The sequence below is a fragment of the Thermobia domestica genome, chromosome 16, assembly GCF_964235325.1.
Source record: "Thermobia domestica chromosome 16, izTheDome1.hap1.1, whole genome shotgun sequence".
In the NCBI taxonomy this organism is placed as follows: Eukaryota; Metazoa; Arthropoda; class Insecta; order Zygentoma; family Lepismatidae; genus Thermobia; species Thermobia domestica.
Genome location: NC_137469.1, coordinates 133,430,482 through 133,446,669, shown reverse-complemented (window position 1 = coordinate 133,446,669; position 16,188 = coordinate 133,430,482). Strand labels below are relative to the sequence as shown.

Here is a 16,188-nt window from a genome sequence, read left to right as displayed (position 1 = left end):
ATCTTCACAATAAAAGATTCTTTACATAGCTCTGTGTTATTCTAGTTATTTCAAATATTGACACATGCACAGTCATCGAAGTTTGGAGTAATTCATTATGGGCTGAAATACAGAGACAAGTGTAAGAACTTTCGAGGCAGATGATAGCACTTCTACTAATGTAAATTTTCTCAGGAAATTCATACCTTCACGAAACTACGTGAAAGACTACAACCAGTATATTACATTGTACACTACTTGATATAAATGTCAAAAAAAAAAAAAAAAAACACGTAAAGCTCTTCTCATGACCAAAATTAAAAACCAATACAAGTTTTTAATTTAAATTAATTAGTTGTTATGTTCTTGAAGGAAATGTGAACGCTACAAATTACAGTGTAAGTGTATCTTCCACTCACAGAATTTTAAGTGACTGATTCGTTTCTTAAGTTATCATTCTTAGCAAATAAAAGGTTTAGTTGACACCTGACGAATAATATAGTTTCCGAAATTAGTAATTCAATAGCTTACGTTCAAAATATGAGCTGGCATGTCAGTAATAGTCCAAAGTATAGGAATTATATCTGGGAAAAGACTGTGGAGCTTCTTTTGCATCCCTTCTTCGCATCCTTTCTTTCATTCACCGAGTCCTTTAACTTCGCCTCGGAGTTAATTTCTAACCGCTCAAAACGGTTCAGTCAAACCCGTAACACCGGCCCAGTATTAACTACAACACCGGACTTCTGGTGTTAAAGCAACACACTAAAGTGGTAGTCATCCTGGACCGGTGGTAGTAAGACTGGGATGTACTAAGTGGGAGGGATGGGACCAGGTTATCATAAAATAAGTATCGCTCTTGAAAGAACTCGGGAAACGTAATCACTTGACAGAATAAAATCAAACTTTGTAGGAGCATATCTGGAAACATGCAGAGGCGATTGGTGTAGAAAACAAAATTACTTCCAATTTTCGTCACTAGAGGTAATTGTGGAGTGCGTCCTCAGGTTGCGGATCGAGGAGAAGGCCTCTAGGTATAGAGGTTAGCTGCGAATATACTGAATAAGCAGTCTCGGACAGACGACTAGGAGTGGTCCTAGAGTTTGGGGGTTTGGGTAAGGCTAACAACCTCATCCTGTAAAAAAAAGCACTTGTTCAAAAATATTCACAAAAGCCTCGGACAAGGACTGATAACTTGGCACGACCTCAGCAAAAGAAAAATAGACATGAGATTTGGAACAAGGAATATTAGAAGTCTTTATAGGGCAGGTGCGTTAAAATCCGCAACGAGTGAATTGGAGAAACACAGGATGGACCTAGTAGGAGTTCAGAAAGTTAGGTGGGAAGGGAATGGATATGTGAATTCCGGAAATTTTACGTTCTTTTACGGGGAAGGAAATAAAAATCACCAATTAGGAACAGGGTTTTTCGTTCACAAACGAATATTACCAGCAATTAAACGGGTTGAATTTGTTACTGACAGATCTTCTTTTATTACTCTTCAGGGACGGTGGTGTGATATTATTGTTTTAAATGTACATGCCCCAACTGAAGATAAGGATGATAATATAAAAGACAGTTTTTACGAAGAAGTGGAACGGATATTTGGCCAACTCCCGCGATACCATAGGAAAATTCTATTAGGGGATTTCAATGCGAAGGTAGGAGGAGAGGATATTTTCAAACCGATTATAGGGAACGAAAGTCTACATATGGAAAGTAATGACGACGGTGTTAGACTCGTGAATTTTGCAACATCAAGAAACCTAATCGCGAAGAGTACAAAATTCCCATATCGTGACGTTCATAAGTACACTTGGATATCACAAGACAGAAAAACAAATAATCAAATTGATCACGTTTCAGTAGATACAAGAAAGCAATCTAGCCAAATTTATGTCCAGTCGTTTAGAGGGGCTGATTGTGACACTGATCACTACCTGGTAGCAGCGATAATACGAGAGAGATTATCGTTGAATAAAGGTAATATTCAATGTCCGAAAACGGAGAGATTCAATTTAAAGAAATTAGAGGAGAGCCAGGTAAGAGAGGAATACCAGATTGAAGTTTTGAATAGATTCTCGGCTTTAGAAGATTTGGAGTGCACTAGTGTTAAGGATAACTGGATTGAAATTAGAGATAGGATGGAAAATTTCAGCAAAAGAAAAGTTGGGACACGCGGAAATACGTAGGAACAAACCATGGTTCGACCAGGAATGCATTAAACTAGCAGAGAAGAGAAAATAGGCAAAATTACGCTGGCTACAAAATCCGAATGAAATAACTACACAAAATTTCGCAGATATCGTTCGGGAAACTTCCAAAACTTTTAGAACAAAGAAACGCGATTATTTGAAAGCTAAGATTAAGGAACTTGAAGATAATATTAAAAACTAAAATATGAAGATGATATTAAATAGTAAAAACAGAAACATCCGTGACATGTATACTAATAATTATCGAAGCATTTCTCTTCTGTCAACATCTTATAAGATCCTTTCAAATATTCTATTAGCAAGATTGACCCCATACTCAGATGAAATTATTGGAGATTATCAGTGCGGATTTAGACGAAATCGATTAACTATCGACCTAATATTTACCATTCGCCAAATACTCGAAAAACGTGGGAATACAATACCCCTGTGCATCAACTATTTATTGATTTTAGAAAAGCGCACGACTCGGTTACGAGAGAAACATTATAGAACGATCTTACAGAACTTGGAATGCCGAGAAAGGTAATTATATTAATTAAGATATGTTTAAATCAATCCCAAAGTAAAGTCCAGGTAAGGGAAATTTTGTCCACTAGCCTTCACGTCGAAAATGGCCTGAAACAAGGAGATGCATTGCCGCCATTATTATTTAACTTTGCTCTTGAATACGCTATACGGAAAATCAAAGATAGCAACCAGGGCCTAGAGTTGAACGATATTCACCAGGTTATGGCATATGCTGATGATGTAAATTTAATAGGAGAACAATAGAAAGAAATACAGAGATCTTATTAAACACTTGTAGGGACATGGGTTTAGAAGTAAATGCAGAGAAAACTAAATACATGGAAGTGCGTCGGGACCGTAATACGGCAAATTATGGATGCGTTAAAATATTAAATAATACTTTTGATAAAGTGGATACTTTAAAATATTTAGGATCAATGTTAACATATTAAAATCATATTCACGAAGAAATTAAATGTCGACTGAAAGCAGGGAATTCGTGTTATTATTCGGTTCAAAATCTCTTGTCGTCGCAAATTCTGTCGAGGAATTTGAAACTTAAAATATACAAAACGATAATCATGCCTGTTGTTCTGTATGGTTGCGAAACATGGTCGCTTACTCTGAGGGAAGTGCATAAACTGAAAGTATTTGAGAACAAGATCCTGAGACGAATATTCGGACCGAAGAGGAACGGGAATGGGGAATGGCGGAAACTTCATAACGAGGAACTACATAATTTATACGGTTTACCAAACATTGTTAGGGTAGTCAAGTCTAGGAGGCTTAGATGGGCAGATCATTTAGCTAGAATGGAAGAAAGTAGAAACCCTTTCAAACGCTTGACTGGAAGACGAATCGGAAAACGACCATTAGGAAGACCTATGCGCAGATGGGAGGACAATATTAAGATGAATCTAGTAGAGATCGCAATACAAAGTAGAAACTGGATGCAGTTAGCTAAGGATAGAAGTCAGTGGAGAGCTTTTGTGAACGCGGCATTGAACTTCCGGGTTCCATAGGCCATAGAGTTAGTTAGTTAGTTAGAGGTAATTGTGGCGCTGTACAACGCCAGAAAGTGTAGCATGGAAGAAAAACGACATTAGTAATGCTAAGTAATAAGAAAGGCTGTAATTATCTCTCCTGTCGATTTCGTGACATTGTTGAGCTATTAACACCCCGTGGGCAGTGGCGGACGTACGGCGGGAGTTTGGGCTGAAGCTTTCGTTAAACTTCCAGGCTGTCTTGCAAAACAAACGAAGTAAATGTTAGTCTTTCTTATGCTCATAAACATCGATCTCCCTCCCCCCAAAGTCCAGGATTTCGAAAAAACAAAGTCCCTTGAGGAGAAACCCCTCCCAAAATATTGTTCCACAGCTGTCCGTGGTTTAGTGGCGGGAAACGTAAACCATAAGAAGGGAAACGTAAATAAAATGGAAGTCAAAAGCCAGAATTGAGAGGGAAGCACTTTACTGAGCAAATAACGGCATACCACAATGAACATAGTGTACACATGGCTTAATCTGCATCTGCGAAATGAGATATGGGATACTGTTCAATGTGAGCTCCATTCTGATGTATGAAGAAAATTCAATGTACTGCATAGTTAACTGCAGAACTCAGTTCAACTGTAGTAATAGCCTGGACACGCTGGATAATGTTCTAACGCAAAATGTTGAGAGTCGGAACGTGTACCTGATACACTAAGACTTTTTAGGTACCTCCACATCCAAAAGTCATATGGAGTTAAGTCGGATGTTCGGACTGGCTATGGAAAGGAAAGCAACGGCTAAGAATCCGGTCTTCTGTGAAGTGTAAGCGAAGAGTTTGCTGTATGTTACGGTTGATTCGAGACATCTGCGTTGCTGCAACTGTGGAATAACAAATGTGGTCAACATGTTGGCATATCTCTGTGAAGTGATGGACCTTGTCACTTTCATATTTGGACCATCGTCATCAAAGTACGTCCCAAGGATAAACTGGGTGCAGTAATTTAGATGAATGCAGAGGTACTTTGCATATTTCATATGGGGTTTTGTTAGCCCATGTACGCAGTTGTGGGTGTTCACTCACAGTTCCGTCAAGGTAAAAGTGAGCCTCATCATTCCAAAGAATATTCCAGAGCCAAACATCGTCTACTTCAATGCATGTACGAAATGTCAATGCAAATGTCATACGAGCATCGGTATCTGCGAGACGCAAGTGATATTTTGTTGTTATTTTGTAATTATACCAATGCAGCATTTTGCGCAGAATTTTCCATACAGTTGAATAGGGCAGAAGAACTGACACTGCCTTCGTGGATACCACGCTACTGTTACTTACGATTTCTCCATGACGGCAGTAGTAACATTTTGAACTTCCTGTGTTACATTCTTACGACCTCGTCCTGGTCTACCCTAACATGCCGGTCTCCTCAAAACTTTCTCACCATAATTTTCACACCTGCGGTGTAATGAGACCAGGATGTAACCTCTTTCGTCAGTGATATTGACGAATGGCACCAGCACTATTATTCAACGTATAGTGAAGTTTTACTAACATGGCTCCTTCTGGCAACATCAGCAACATAGTTGCTCTCTTGGTTACCCATTCGTAACCTGGTCTTCACTGCAGGTGCTTACTCCCGACTGCATGTGCTTCAGTGATACGGGTTGGAGGACCACTATGTGCCAGAAGGAAACTGCTCTGACCTAGCTAATGTAGGAGCCCCGGATTCGATTCCCTTTGAAGACATGTGGGCCGGATCCCATGTTAAACTATAGGCCCCGTCCTTAAACGCCATCATCTCATACGAAAGCAATGGTAAACCACTATCCACAGGGTTATTAATAGGACCACAAACCAATGCCACGAACTAATCTTTTCCTGGAATTTTGGGGGAAGCTTACGGTTTATGAGCATAGGACAGACTAACATTTAACTTCGTTTTGTATCATATCTCGGAAGTTCAAGGGGAGTTTCAGCTCAAACTCCTCCCGTGAGTCCACCACTTCCAACGGGGTGTTAATGGCGCAACAATGCCACACGACCCACAAAAGGGATAATTACAGTGTTTCTTATCATTTAGCACCACTAGTGTAATTCAATATCATTCTAACAAAGATAGGGTTGGAATGGAAAGATAGAAGACTCATAAGAAACTTATACATGAACCTGGAAGGGGAGTTCGACAAGGATGCTGCCTCTCGCCAACACTATTTAATGTCTATCTAGAAGAGATAGTGAAAAAGAGCCTACATGATGATGATGGCATTTCCGTAGGAAGTAGAATGATTAGATGCATAAGATTTGCAGACGATATGGCGCTTCTTGCAGAATCTGAAAAGAAAATCAATAAAATGTTAGAAAAAATGAGAAAGGGCTTTGAAGAATATGGGATGAAAATAAAAGTTAGAAAGACAAAAGCCATGGTGATTGGAACGAAGGGATATGTGTCAAATATAAAAGTAGGAGGGGAGAAAATAGAACAAGTGAATAGTTTTAGATACCTGGGTAGTATTCTTAGTAATGACATGAAGTGCGAACGTGAAATAAAAGCAAGGATAGGAATGGCGAAAGAAGCCTTTAGGAGGAAGAAAAGGCTGTTTTGTGGGATTTGAATAGAGAGTTGAGAAAAAGACTCATAAAATGCTTCGTGTAGAGTGTTGTACTGTATGGGGTGGAAACGTGTACATTACGTAAAGGTGACGAAAATCGACTGGAAGCCTTCGAAATGTGGGTGTGGAGAAGAATGGAAAGAATTAGTTGGGTCGAGCGGAAAATGAATGAGAGTATTAGAAATGGTGGGTGAGAAAAGAACACTTTTATATATTATTATTAAGAGGAAGAGAAACTGGTTGGGACATTGCCTAAGAAGAAATTGTATCATGAGGGACGTCCTAGAAGGTATGGTGGCGGGAAAGAGAGGGAAGGGACGAAGGAGACTACAATTGATGGATGATATTAAAACGGAAAGATCACACGCGAAGACAAAGAGGTTAGCAGAGGCTCGTGGAGCATGGAAGCTTCTCAGCTGCGGTAAGTGACCTGCTAATAAAGGCAGAATACGTATGATGATGAAGAGTGTAATTTTTCTTCCATTCTGCACTTACTTGGCGTTGTAGAGTGCCATAATTATCTTTAGTAGCAAAAAATGGAACTAATTTTGTTTTCTACACCAATCGCTTCTACGTCTTACCAAATATACACCTACCAAGTTTGGTTGCATTATGTCAAGTGGTTACGTTCCCAGAGTTCTCTGAAGAGCAATACTTATATTATGGTAATCTGGTATTTTCTTAACTTATGGTTATTTTATACCAGTTCCTCTTCGTTTCTTTTCTTTATTCCGACTTTAATCAGGTTCTCTTTTTCCTCATGAGGTTGATGGCTACCACAGTTTAGATGGATGAATGTAACTTCTTGTGTGGGGGGAAAATTACTGAAAGAAGAAAGCATTTTAAAAATTCAATTTCCAGCTTAGTTGAAAGCAAAACCCCCACATTCAAGCTCATATACAGAATTCTCAGTTTTACAAAGACTTCTCAGTAACCGACAGCACTGCATTGCACCAGACCAGTTAAATTTTGGTATAGATAAGCCACCGACAAAAATATGAGAGCCACCGAATTCAAACTTTCACAAAATATATTATTCAACACAACCAATACATCCACCAACTTCCATTCAGATATCTCAATATTTACTACGGAATTATATCAAAAATATGTTAAAATTTTCATATAAATTGGCCACCGCCAAAACTATTAGGGCCACAATCATAAAACTCACGTAATACATCACGTAACACCACCAACATATCCACCAAATTTCATTCAGATATCTCAATATTTACTATATATCTATATAAAAAATTGCTAAAATTTTGGTATAAATTGGCCACCGCCAAACTATTAGGGCCACGCACTTCAAACTTTCACAAAATATATCACTCAACACCACCAATACATCCAAAAACTTTCATTCAGATATCTCCATATTTACTATATACCCATATCAAAAATCTGTTAAATTTTGGTATAAACTGGCCACCGCCAAAACTATTACGGCCACCAACTTCAAACACTCATGAAATATATGACTCGACACCACCAATATACCCACCAACTTTCATTCAATATCTCAATGTTTACTATATATCCATATCAAAAATTTGTTAAAATTTTCGCATAAATTGAACACTGCCAAAACTGTCAGGGATACCAACTTCAAACTTTGAACAAATATAGCACTCAGCATCACCAATACATACACAATCGTTCATTCAGATATCTCAATATTTACTATATGTCTATATCAAAAATCTGTTAAGATTTTAGTATAAATTGGCCACGGACTACTCTATGAGGGCCACCAACTTCAAACTATCACGAAATATATTACTAAACACCACCAATACATCCACCAAATTTTACTCAAATATCTCAATATTTACTATATACCTATTTCAAAAATCTGTTAAAATTTTGGTATAAATTGGCCACCGCCAAAACTATTAGGGGAACAATCATAAAACTCACGAAATATATTACTAAACACCACCAATACATCTACCAAATTTTACTCAGATATCTCAATATTTACTATATACCTATTTCAAAAATCTGTTAAAATTTTGGTATAAATTGGCCACCGCCAAAACTATTAGGGGAACAATCATAAAACTCACGAAATACATCACGTAACACCACCAACATATCCACCAAATTTCATTAAGATATCTCAATATATATTAGATATTTATATCAAAAATCTGCTAAAATTTTGGTATAAATTGGAGACCACCAAAACTATTACGGCCACCAGCTTCAAACTCTCACGAAATATATCTCTCAGCATCATCAATACGTCCACCAAGTTTCATTCATATGTCCCAGAATTTACTACATATATTTATCAAAAATATGTTAAAATTTTCGTATAAATAGAACACCGTCAAAATTGTCAGGGCCGCCAACTTCAAACTTTGAAGAAATATAGCACTCAACACCACCAACACATTCAGCATCGTTCATTCAGATATCTCTATATTTACTATATATCTATATCAAAATTCTCTTAAAATTTTTGTGTAAATAGCCCACCGGCAAAACTACTAGCGCCACCAGCTTCAAACTTTCACCTAATATATCACTCAGCACCATCAATACATTCACAAAATTTCATTCAGATATCTCAATATGTTGTCTATATCTATATCAAAAACATGTTAAAATTTTGGTGTAAATTGGCCACCGCCAAAACTATTAGGGTCACTAATTTCAAACTATCACGAAATATATCACCGAACAAAACCAACACATCCACCAACTTTCATTCAGAAATCTCAATATCTACTATATCTATATGAAAAATCTGTTAAAATTTTGGTATAAATTGGCCACCGCCAAAACAGTTATGGTCACAAACCTAATACTCACAAAATATGTCACACAACACAACTAATGCATCCCCCAAACTACGTTGAAATATCTCAAAATTTATTGTATACCTGTATAAAAAATTCTGTTACATTTTGGTAGAAATTAGCCACTGACTGGTAGAAAACTGTTAGGGTCAATGACTTCAAACTTCCACAAAATATATCGTTCAACACAACCAATACATCCACCAACTTTCATTCAGATATCTCCATATTTACTATGTATCTATATCAAAAATCTGTTAAAATTTTCATATAAATTGGCCACCGGCAAATCTATGAGGGTCACCAACTCCAAACTATCATGAAATATATCACCCAACACCACCAATACATCCACCAACTTCTATTCAGATATCTCAATATTTACCATATACCTATTTCAGATATCTGTTAAAATTTTGTTATAAATTAACAACCGCGAAAACATTTACGACCACAAACATAAAACTTATGGAATATATTACTCAGCTCCATAAATACACTCACTAACTTTCATCCAGATATTTCGATATTTACTGTATATCTATACCAAAAATTCTGTTAAATTTTGGTATAAATAAGCCACCGTCAAAACTACGAGGGCCACCGACTTCAAACATTCACAAAATATATCATTCACCACAACCAATACATCCAAAAACTTCTATTTAAGCATCTCAATATTTACTATGTATCTATACCAAAAATATATTACAATTTTCGTATAAATTGGCCACCGCCAAACTATTAGAGCCACGCACTTCAAAATTTCACGAAATATATCACCACTCAACACCACCATTACACCCACTAACTTTCATTCAGATCTCCATATTTTAATATATACACATATCAAAAACCTGTTAAATATTGGTATAAATTGGCTACCGGCAAAACTGTTCTTGCCACAAACTTCAAACTTTCAAGTAATATATCACTCAACATTTCAAATATATCCACCAACTAACACTCAGATATCTCAATATTTAATAAATACACATCAAAATCTCTTAAAATTTTGCTGTAAACTGGCCACCGAAAAAATTATTAAGGCATTAACTTCAAACTTTAACGAAATATTTCGCTTGACACCGTCAATACATCCAGAAACTTTCATTTAGATATCTCAATATTTATTTCATATCTAAATCAAAAATGTGTTAAAATTTTGTTTTAAATTGGCCACCGCCAAAACTACTAAGGCCACCAACTTCAAACTTTCATGACATATATCACTGGACACCATCAATACATCCACCAACCTTCAATGTAATACCTCAGTGCTTACTATATATATCTATTTCAAAAATATGTTAAAATTATGATATAAATTGCCCACAGCCAAAATTATTAAGGCCACCAGTTTCAAACGTTCACGAAATTTATCGCTCAGCACCATCAATACATCCACCAACTGTCACTCATATATTAAAAAAAATACTATATATCTATATCTAAAATCGCTTAAAATTTTCGTATAAACAGAACATCGCCAAAACTGTGAAGGCCACCAACTTCAAACTTTGAAGAAATATAGAACTCAGCACCACAATACACCACCATCGTTCATTGAGATATCTCAATATTACTATATATCTCTATCAAAAATTTGTCCAAATTTTGGTATAAATTGGCTACCGCCAAACCTCTGAGAGCTACCAAATTCAAACATTAACAAACTATATCAACCACCAAAATTGCGAGAGCCACCAACTTCAAACTTTAACAAAATATATCACTCAACACCCCCCCATGCATCCGGCACCTATCATTCAAATATCTCTATATTTACTATACATCAAAAATCTGTTAATATTTTGGTCTAAAAAGCCCACCGCCAAAACTATTAGCACTGCCTACTTCAACCTCTCACGAAATATATCATTAAGCACCAGTGGCGTATTTACGATTTTGTTTCGGGAGGGGCTTTGCTAACTTTCGGGGGGGGCTTTGCCTGGAAATGTGAAAATTCTGCAAGATATTTCGTTTACTTTACTATACTAAGTAAGATTTCGGGAGGGGCTTAAGCCCGGAAGCCACCCCCTTAAATACGCCACTGCTAAGCACTATCAATACATCCACCAAACTTTATTCACATATGTCAATATTTTCTATATATCTATATCAAAAACCTGTTAAAAATTTTGTATAAATTGGCCACCGCCAAAAGTTTGAAGGAAACCAACTCCAAAATTTCAGAAAACATATCACTAAGCACTATCAATACATCCACCAACTTTCATTCCGATATCTCAATATCTACTATATATCTATATTAAAAATTTGTTAAAATTTTGGTATAAATTGCCCACAACCGAAAGAGTTATAGCCACAAACTTAAAACTCACAAAATATGACACTCAACGCCACTAATGCATCCGCCAACTTTCATTCAAATATCACAAAATATACTATCTATCTATATCAAAAATCTGTTAAGATGCTGGAATAAATTGGCCACCTGCAAAACTGAGAGAGCCACCAACTTCAAATTTACAAAAAATATCACTCAACACCACCAATACATCAACGAACTTTCATTCAGATGTTTTCTCTATATTTACTATATATCTATATCAAAAATCTGTTAAAATTTTGGTATAAATTGGCCACCGCCAAGCTATTAAGCCCACAAACTTTAAACTCACGAAATATATCACTTAACACCACCAATACATCCACCAACTTTCATTCAAATATTTCAATATTTACTATATATATCTATATAAAAGTTTCTTTAAATTTTAGTATAAATTGGCTACCGCCAAAGTATTAGGGCCACCAACATAAAGTTTTAAAGAAATATATCATTCAACACCACGAAAACATCCACAAACTTTCATTCAGATATCTCAATATTTACTATATATCTATATCAAAAATCTATTAATATTTCCGTTTAAATGGGCCACCTTGAAGAACGTGAAATCAAACAAATTCAAACCCTCAAGAAATATATCACTCAACACCACCAATACATCCACAAAATTTCATTCAGATATCTCAATATTTAATATATATCTCTTTCAAAAATCTGTTAAAATTTTGGTATAAATTTTCCACCGCGAAACTATTAGGGCCGTAAATTTGAAACTCACGAAATATATCACTAAACACCACCAATACATCCACCAACTTTCATTCAAATATCTCAATATGTACTATATATCTATGTCGAAAATCTGTTAAAAGTTTGGTATAAATTGTCCACCGGCAAAACTATTATTGACACAACCCCAAATATATCCACCACCTTACCCTCAGATATCTGAATATTTACTAGATACATATGAAAATCTTTTAATTTTTTTTAAACTGGCCGCAAATAAAATTATTAAGGCCACGAACTTCAAATTTAACGAAATATTTCGAGCAACACAGTCAATACATCATAAAACTTTCATTTAGATATCTCAATATTACTATATATCTATATAAAAAATCTGTTAAAATTTTGGTATAAATTGGCCACCGACAAAACTTTGAGAGCCAAAACTTCAAATTTGTCTCTCAACCAAGATATCTCAATCAAAGTTGGTGGATATATTGGTTGTTTGGAGTGATATATTTCTTGAAACTTTGAAGTTAGTGGCCCTCATAGTTTTGGCAGCGGTCAAGTTCTACCAAAATTTCAAAAAATTTTTACTATAGACATATAGTAAATATTAAGATATTTCAAGGAAGGTTGGTGGATATATTGGTAGTGTTGAGTGATATATTTCGTGAAAATTAGAAGTTGCTGGTCTTCATAGTTTTGGCAGTGTGCAAATCATATCAATTTTTTTCACAACTTATATATATATATATATATATATATATATATATATATATATATTAAATATTGACATATCTGAATTAAAGTTGTTGGATAGATTTATGATGCTGAGTGATATTTCGTGAAAATGTGATGTTGGTGGCCCTTATAGTTTTGTCGATGGCCAATTGAAGCAAAAGTTTAATAATTTTTTGATATATATATATATATTTAGAACTCTATTAATTTGACTTCCGTACATTGCGTTTCTGTATAACATTTGACGTCCGCATATATATATATATATATATATATATATATATATATATATATATATAGAGAGAGAGAGAGAGAGAGAGAGAGAGAGAGAGAGAGAGAGAGTAAATATTGAGATATCTCAATGAAAGTTTGTGGATAAATTGGCGGTGTTGAGTAATAAATTCCGTTAAAATTTTAAATTTTTGGCTTTGATTGTTTTGACAATAATACCGAAATTTTGACAATATTTTGATATTAATATGTACTGAATATTGAGGTATCTCAATGAAAGTTGGTGGATATATATGTGGCGTCAGTCATATATTTCGTGAAAATTTGAAGTTGGTGGCCTTCATTGTTTTGGCGGTGGCCAAGTTTTACCTAAAATTTAACCATCTATTAATATAGATATATAGTAAATATTGAGATATCTCGATGAAAGTTTGTGGATATTGGTGATGTTCAGTAATATATTCCGTGAAAACTTGAAGGTGTTGGACCTCACTTTTTTGGCGATGGCCAAGTTATACCTAAATTTTAAGATTTTTTATATACATATATATATATATAATAAGTTTTAAGATATCTCAATGAAGGCTAGTCGATATATTGGAGGTTTTGAGTAATATATTTCGTGAAAATATGAACTTTATGGCCTTCATATTTTGCCGCTGGCGAAGTTATACCAAAATTCTAATAATTTTTCATATAGATACATAGTAAATATTGAGATATCTCAATTAAAGTTGGTGGATATATTGGTGGTGTTGAGCGATATATTTTTTTTTTTTTTTGAAAATTTGAAGTTGTTGGCATACACAGTTTTGGGGGTGGTCAAGTTATATGAAAATTTTAAGAGATTTTTTGTAGATATATAGTAAATATTGAGATATAATAAAAAAGTCGATAAACGTATTGCTGTTGTTGAGTAATATATTTCGAGAAAATTTGAAGTTGGTGCCCCTCACGGTTTTGGCGGTGGCCAAGTTAGAACAAAATTTGAACAACTTTTTGATATACATATATCTAGTGAATATTGAAATTTCTCAATGAAAGTTGTTGGATATACTCGTCATTTTGAGTGATATATTTCGTAAAAATTTGAACTTGGTGTCCCTCATAGTTTGGGCGGTGGCCAAATTCTATCAAAATTTTAACAATTTCTTGATATATAAATAGATACTGTATATAGTAAATATTAAGATATATCAATGAAGTTTGGTTTATATATTGGAGGTTTTGACTGATATATTTCGTTAAAATTTTAAGTTGGTGGCCTTAGTAGTTTTTGGCGATGGCCAAGTTATACCTAAAATTTAACAATATATCGATGTACATATATAGTAAATATTGAGATATCTGAATGAAATTTGGTGGATATGTTGGTGATGTTAAGTGATATTTTTCGTTAAAATTTGAAGTTGGTGACCCTCACGTCTTTGACGGTGGCCACGTTATACCAAAAGTTATACCGAGCGATATATTGGCGTATTGAGTTGAGAATTTGAAGTTTTTGGCCTTCATAGTTTTGACGATGGCCAAGTTCTAACAAAATTTTGACAATATTTTTAGTTGATATATAGTGAATTTTGAGGTATCTGAATGAAAGTTGGCGGATATGTTGCTGGCGTTCAGTGGTACATTTCGTGAGAATTTGAAGTTTTGGCCCTCATAGTTTTGGCTGTGGCCAAGTAATACCAGAACTTTGACAATATTTTGATATTGATATATAGCAAATATTGAAGTGTCTCAATGAAAGTTAGTGGATATATTGGCGGCATCAAGTGATATTTATCGTGAAAATTCGAAGTTGGTGGCCGTCATAGTTTCGGCGGTGGCCAAGTTATAAATACAATTTTACAATCTTTTAATATACAAATATAGTAAATATTGAGATTTCTCAATGAAAGTAGGTGGATATATTGTAGATGTTTAGACATATTTCGTGAAAATCTGAAGTTGGTGGCCCTGACACTTTAAGCTGTGGCGAAGTTACACAAAAAATTAAGAATTTTTTGATATAAATATGTAGTGAGCATTGACATATCTCAATGAAGGTCGGCGGATATATTAGGGACGTCGAGCGATATATTTCGTGATAATTTGAGGTTGGTGGCCCTCATAGTTTTGGCGGTGGCCAAGTCATACCTAAAATTTAACAATCTATTGATATACATATATAGTAAATATAGATATCTGAATGAAAGTTGGTGGATGTATTGGTGATGTTGAGTGATATAGGCCTATTTGTTTTGTTTTGTCGGTGGCCATGTTAAACCAAAATTTTAACAATCTTTTGATATAGATTTATAGTAAATATTGAAAAATCTTAATGAAAGTTGGTGGATATATTGGAGATATTCAGTGATTCCAGTCATATACATCGTGAAAATCCGAAGTTGGTGGCCTTCATATTTTTGGCGGTGGCCAAATATACCAAAATTTTAAGTTTTTTGATATAGATATATAGTGAATATTGACATCTCAATAAAAGTTGCTGGATATATTGCTGATATTGAGTGGTATATTTCGTGAAAATTTCAAGTTCATTGTCTTCATATTTTCTCGGTGCCCAAGATTTAACAAAATTTTAAAACACATTTTCATATAGATATATCGTAAATATAGAAATATTTCATTGAAGGTTGGCGGATATATTAGTGATGTTTACTGATATATTTCATGAAAATTTGAAGTCTGTGGCCCTCACAGTTTTGGTACTAAGGGAATTACACCAATATTTTAACAATTTCTTGATATAGATATATAGTAAATATTTAGATATCTCAATTAAGGTTGGCCGATATATTGGTGGTGTTTAGTGATATATTTCGCGAAAATTTAAACTTATTGTCCCTCACAGTATGTCAGTGGCCAAGTTATACCAAAAGTTTAACAATTGTTTGATAAGGATATACAGTAAATATTGAGATATCTCAATGTATGTTGGTGATGTTGAGTGATATATATTTCATGAAACTTTTTAAGTTGGTAGCCCTCATTCTTAGGCGGTGGTCAAGTTAAAACAAAATTCTAGCATTTTTTGAAATATATATATACTAAATATC

General features: G+C 34.7%; 1 protein-coding gene across 4 annotated transcripts in view; it reads right to left on the bottom strand.

The window, feature by feature from the left end:
- The window catches only part of LOC145673430 (uncharacterized), a 573,733-nt gene that overhangs the window by 268,781 nt on the left and 288,764 nt on the right, over positions 1-16,188 (bottom strand). The window lies entirely within an intron of this gene.